We start from the raw sequence: 7,219 nt of genomic DNA, 5'->3' as shown, positions 1-7,219 counted from the left end.
AATAAAGTCCACATACCAGCAAAAGCCCTGGGTTAACAAGAGTCATTATTTGCCTTTTCAACACATGGAGACTGAAACCAATTGGCATTATGTAATGTTATCCTCGAAAGAACCCTGTATTTTTAATGAATATTTTACAACTAGCAAAGTGTTTTCATATCCTTTGTCTTATTTGAGCCTCACAACAAACCTGTGGTTACTCAGGTCTTGGTCAGAGCCATGGAAGTCCTCACTCAGGATCTCCTGGGGAAAGACCCAGATTAGGTCTTTTAGTCAAGAGTTCTTCCTCTAGCCAAACTCCCTCTTTATATAGACAGTAAAAACAAAGTCTTCCTTTTAGATGAAAATTCACAAAAACAAAAGTCTGCACAAATACGAGGTGAATGAGACTTAGGACAAAAATGATCTTGTAAAGATATCTTGGCCTTAACAGAAATTTTGCTGAGATGATACAGGTTTTGGCTACAGTAGCATAATAAGTGAGAGTTGAGACAGTCAATCATGTAGTTGCAACCTTGCCTCCCAAAATCCATGCTGTAAAAATGAAAGCTTTTTTCTTGACTTGAATATTGACAGGCAATAGGTCTGTTCAGATTGGATTTTGGGACAAATTGCTCGAACCTCTCATTCAGTGTGCTTTGTACATTCTTGGTCAATGTGGTTGGAGCTAGAAATCTGTTCCTCAACAGAATTCTCACGGAGTGCACCTCCAGGCTATGTCGTATCTCTGTGACTGCTGCTTCCCCCATAGTTATGTGCATTTGAAATTACCATGCTTGGTAAGTCAGCCTGAGCCAAGGGTCTAGGGCAGTTAAGGGGACTGCCTGGTGGAGAAAAGGATGATTTAATGGAGCCCAGGTCAGAGGCACAGAAACATACCAGCATGTGGCAAGGAAGATAGGACATGGGTAGGACTTTATAGAAGAAGTTATCTGCATTCTGCCCAGGAAAAAAGGGCAATGGAAAAGCCTTGGACAATGAATCAGTTATCCTGGGTTCTAATCCCAGTTCTGTCACTTGCCAGCTGTGTGACATGAGACATGTCCCTTAAGCCTGATCCTCAGTTATACATGTATGAAATGGGAAAAGTAATAACATAGCCTGCCATTTTTCACAAATTAGCAAAAAGGTCTTTTGATTATATAAAGATTTGGATTATACAATTAACATTATACAAAAAAATATACAAAAACATAAGGAAGAATTCAGTCAAACTATGATTGGTCAATAGATGTAACACAAGGGTATCCTTGAAAATGACACATTTCACTATATTCAGGAAGAGAAATGGCTACATACATACATAATATTCCTATCCTTGCTCTTCCCTTTTGCCTCTTTCCATTTTAAGTTTAGAGCAAACTGTCTTATATATTCATTGTAACATTTACATAGTATAAATATCTGTCACGTAAAAGTGATACTGACAATGTAGTTAAGCTTTTATTGTCTTTCATTAGTCTGCTAAATTAAAGTCCATCATTAAAAAGAGGCCACAAATATAAATGATTTTTAGGGACTTTGCCCTAAGGGGAAATCATACAATGCACTCGGGAGAAGGTAATTCTGACTTGGTCCTCCATAAAATGCTAAATTTCTGCACAAAATCTTAAAGCACAAGTGTTTACAGGACTCTTGGTGACAAGAAAAACGATAGTAATGTGCCTCAGCACTAAAATTCCCGTATCCATGGAAACCTGTGAAGTTCTGAAAGCACAGGCACGCAGCCTACGTATTTATGGAAGGTCTGAGGCAGTGATGGGTGGGTTACTATGCTGTGAAAAGCCGACACATTCCTGGGAGCTGCTCAGCACAGGCGTGGATGATTCCCCCCTTGCTAAATGCAATCAGAGAGAAATTCAGAAATCTCAGACGTTACCAAAAAAAAAAAAAAAATCCCACATTTATATATTTACATTTACTTATATCTGTCATAATAGAGTAAGTTAAGTCAGATTTTAATTCAGAGAAGGCTTGAGAAACCATCAGAGTTTCCCTCTCCCTGCCACATTTGTAGCTATGTTAAAAAACTCTCCAGATTTTCCATGTGTGCAGATCCAGGTGTTTCTTGATACTGGAAAAGAATGTCACCGTTTTTAATCAAACTGATTATTCCTGGGAAATTTAAATGTGTTCCTGGTCAGTGTTTCCTAAGGTATAATGGCTTTGAAGGCAAAGAACATAATAATATTGGAGGGAAAGGATCATCTACAGATTTCTGAAGTATTTATAGAACCAAGGAGCAATATGCCAATAAAATAAGGAAGTAATTCATAAGTAGTCATATGGCATATTCATATAGTGCTCCATTTTTTAAAAGCATATATATCATCTCATTTAGCACCTGTATCAATTTTAATGGATATCATTATCCTCATTTTTCCTTGCATTGCCAAGTACTCGATTTTTTCTCAAATTTTGTTCTATTTTAATTTGAAAAGATACATGCACCCCAATGTTGACAGCAGCACTATTTACAATAGCCAAGACATGGAAACAACCTAAATGTCCATTGACATATGACTGAACAAAGAAGCTATGCTATATATATAATGGAGTACTACTCAGCCATAAAAAAGAATAATAGAAGATGTGGTGTGTGTACACACAATGGAATACTACTCGGCCATAAAAAATAAAATAATGCCATTTGAGCAACATGGATGGACCTGGAGATTGTTGTTCTAAGTAAAGTAAGCCAGAAAGAGAAAGAAAAATACCATATGATATCACTCATATGTGGAATCTAAAAAAAAAAAAGACACAAATGAAATTTAAAAATAGAAACAGACTCACATAGAAAAAAATTTATGACTACCAGAGAGAAGGTCGATGGGACAGGATAAATTGGGAGTTTGAGATCTACAGATACTAACTACTATGTATAAAATGGATAAACAACAAATTTCTACTATATAGCACAGGGAACTATATTCACTATCTTGTAGTAATTTATAATGAAAAAAATATGAAAATGATTATAAGTATGTATATGTATGACTGAAACATTATGCTGTACACCAGAAATTGACACAACATTGTAAACTGTATTTCAATTAAAAAAATATTGTTCTAGATATTAATGATTTATAAATGATCTGTGTTTGGTTGAGATACATTAAAATAAATAAAATTATTAATGAGTTTTTAAAAATACTTTGTATTTTAACCCTACAGTTTTCTCTTTAAAAATGTTTTTGTGTGTTTGGTTCTCTGAAGATGTGTTTTTCAATATGGTAGCCATTAGCCACATGTGACCACTGAGTGCTTGGAATGTGTTTTGTGTCACATGTTGAAATGATAATATTTAAATGTATTTGGTTAAATAAAATATGACCTTAATTTCACTTGTTTCTTTTTATTTTTTAATATGCTTATTAAATTTTTAAAAACTATATAAGAGGGTAGCATTAAATTTCTGTTTGACAGCACTGCTGTAATAAAACTGTTCAGAGCCTTCAAAAGGTGTCTCTTTTTGATCATTTCCTGTACACCAGACTCTGTCTTGGAATTGACCTGCCATACTTTTCACCACAATAAGATTAGCAGCACTGCTTTTGTGTAAAGTTCTTTTAACTATTCTTCTCTTTCTGAGCCAGGTTTCTTTCTTTTTCACCCATACAATGCTCAAAGGCAAAATCCCAGTAAGCAAATGGACCATCTTCTCCCTTGTCTTTGCTTCCAGAGAGGCAACTGGGCCCAGCACCTGCCCCCGTGAGACCCAGTAAGCCCAGCCAAGACCCATAGTTTGCCAGCATCTAGCACCATGGATGCTAGACCAGGCACCTGGGAAGAGAGTGCTGCCCTGTATTGAAACTGGCTCAGTCACTTCCAATTGTAAGAGCTAAAGCTATTTTGCATTATTATCTTGTATTGTTATTGCAATCTGAACTCAGGTTACAACCTGAGTTGTAATCCAATATTCATTAACTGACTGTGTAACTTTTGTCAAATCATTTAAGCTCCCTGGGCCCCAGTTTTCTTTTATTCTATTCTATTTTTTAATGGAATTTAATAATTAGGGACATTTTATAGATAAACTGTTGTGATTTCAGATTCTAATGACTCCGTTTGAATTTGTAAAGCTGGGATGAAAAGAACATATGAAGAAATAATAGTTTTGCTTCTAGCTGTATCAGAAATGCTTTCAGCTGCAAGTAAGAGAACCTCACATTAACAGTGGCTTAAACAAGAGGAGTTTATTTTTCTCATATGTTCAGAAGTCAGAAGATAGACCCTGTTAGAATGATATCCTGCATCAGACCCATCAGTAGATGCTGGGTAGTTTGATCTTCACAATGTACCCAGAATCTAACCTTTCTCTCTGCCTCCACAACCTACACCTGTGGCCAGCCACCCACAGCTCTCACAGTATTTTTCTGTCTCCCTGTTCCTTCCCTTGCTCTCTTACATTGTCTATATACAACAGCCAGCACATTTTTTTTAAGTACCAGAAAGGTAAAATTTAAGTCCTTTGTTGGTCTCCTGCTCAAAATCCTCCAGTGATTTCTTATACCCTTAAAAATGAAATTTAGAATCCTTATGACAACTTTCAAGCCTCTAAACAACCTGGACACCTGCAATCTCTCTTATCTCATTCCCTTCATTCTTCCTGTTGCTCACTCAGTCTAGCCTCTCTGGTCTGCCTGCTGCTCCTTGAGTGGCTGAGCATGTTTTCCCTGAGGGCCTTTGCATATGCTGTTCCCTCTTCCCAGAGTACTCCTTTCTACCCCCCCCCCCCAAATATCTGCATGACTTGCTCCTTCACTTCCTTTAGGTCTCTCAAATGTCACTTTATCAGATAGATCTCCCTTTATCCACTATGTAAAATATCACCCCATCAGTCTTCAAATCCCTTAACCTTCTTAAGTTTTTACCATAGCTGTTAATTCTAGCTGACATATTATATATTTCTTATTGGCTATTTGTCCTCCTACTAAAATGTAAGCTCCCTGTAAGCAGGCATTGCTTATTTTGTATATAGGAATGTCCACCACTAGTACCGTGCCTGGTGCATAATAAGCATTCAACGAATAGTTGTTGAGTGAATATTTTAGCAACTGAATGATATCAAGTCCCTCTGTCAGTGTCTCTTAGTCTTCTCCTTGCTGCAAGGGGGCTGCAGCAGCTCCCACCATCATGTCCTCACACAATCACCTTGAGAAATAGGAGACGGTGAAGAAAGAGCCTTTTCCTCCTGCACTGCTCTCTTAATAGGGAGAAAAACACCTCTCCTAGACTCTTCCAGCAGATTCCCCTTCATATTTTATTGACCAGAACTGGGCCAGGAGCTACCCTTATCTGCAAGAGAGGCTGAGAAAGGAAGTATTTGGCTTCTCTAGGCTTTAGAGAAGGGTAGGTAAGGGAAAACAGTATGATTAATCAAATCACCATGCCGATAATAGGCTGTGCTGAGTACACCCCAGTTATGTTACATGGCTGATGAGCGATTTGGAAAACCATGGGACCCAGAAGCACTCAATAGAGTGCTTTCACCCTGTAATGCCCCTGTTTCTCCCCTCTTGAAAATGTAGCCATTTATATGACTTATCTTTCCAATTTAATTACTGTTTCATTAAATGAAAACATTTTCGAATAATTACATGGAAAAAGATTACGCAGGTAATTTTATTAGAGAAGGTTGAAGGAAGGGTATCACGAGGGGAGAACTGGGTTGCCAGAGAAAGGAAAATGGCCAGAGGCACCCAGTCCTAGGATGGGACAAGAGGAGAGGAAGTGGGTGAAGTCTGCTGGAAGATGGATGCGGCCTTTTTGGTGTGGGGGTTGGGGAAAAGGACAGGAGCCAGAGGCCATACTTTCCTACTTGATTTCACAGCATTATTCATGATCTGCAAAAGAACCGAGACCAGGTTTTTATGTAACATTTGTAAATCAGGCACTTGGCATGTTGCATCAGAATTTATTTTTCCTTTTAAATAATTGACCAAAGCTTGGTTCTTGGCAGATTGATGCCGTAGCCCAGGGCAGTGTCCTCCAGGTTCTAAGGGAGTCGAGAAAAGGATTTGGGTGTCCAGGTAACTCCTCTCTTCACATCTTTCATGAGCGATCAATGGCTTAATATTTCCACAGAGTAAAGATATAGTTCAGGTCTGAAATGTGGGGCAGCAGATGAGAAAGCAAACCATACAGGACACCAAGTTGAGAGGGAAAGAGGAAGCAAGGGGAGCCTCCTCACCTTTTCACCCCAAGCACTGTGTTTCAGGCTTCCAGTTCTCTGGCACACACACAGGAAAATCACAGAGCCCGAGTGTCAGGTCTGAAAGTATGAATCTTCAGATCCAGCTGCCGGCACTCCCAGACTTTCAAGTAAGCCCTGCATGATGCGCTTGTAAGACACTGTGACCACCCACCATTATCTCCTGTACCCATTTAAGGAATAAGGTGGACTTTTCACGTTTTGTAATGACATTTAGAATGATGTGTGAGGCAGGCATTTGGAAATAAATGATATTCAAATGCTTAGCCACTCAGATCTCTTTTTCAACAAAGCATGGATGAGAAACAGGCCAAATAGAATTAATAAAAATCCCCACTGGCTGTGAAATCTTTTGTCAAATATGACCTCTGGGATAAGGACACAGGCCTATTGCCCCCAGCTCATATATAGTACATCTTATCAAATCGGCACATTTTCCTGTCTATTAAAAAATGGCTTTCAGGTCTTTCTGTGGAATGACCAAAAAAGACAATAAGAAGAGATTAGACATTAGAGGTGAACACATTGCCCTTGAGATAATTTGATTCTGCACCAAATTCTAGTGCTTGCTGGGGATGAGCCCTTGGCCAGACTTTGCTCTAAGAGGTAAGGAGGACAGATTGCCTGGTGGCGTGCTCCATCTCTGCCATGCATAGCAGTTTAATTGTGCAGATTATTTAATCTCTCTGTTCCCCCATTTTCCCATCTTTTATGAAGACCTATCTTTTTAGGTTAATGTGAGAATTAAACAAATTAATAAATAATAAATACTTAGAATAATATCTGGCAAGTGCTACATAAATGTTAGCAGTTATTGTCATTGTTGCTACCCAGAGTAGACATGTGCTTAGCAAGTGGACACTTGGAGCGATATGGTGAAAATGGATCTTTGACTAAGTGGATTTAAGGGTACAGAGAAAACATGAATATTTTATTTGTGAGTTAAAAAGAATTGCAAAAGAAATTGGAGCATAATATGTCTTTCCAAAGATACAAAAGGCA

This window comes from Vicugna pacos, chromosome 1, assembly GCF_048564905.1.
Source record: "Vicugna pacos chromosome 1, VicPac4, whole genome shotgun sequence".
NCBI lineage: Eukaryota > Metazoa > Chordata > Mammalia > Artiodactyla > Camelidae > Vicugna > Vicugna pacos.
This window is presented reverse-complemented; position numbering follows the sequence as displayed.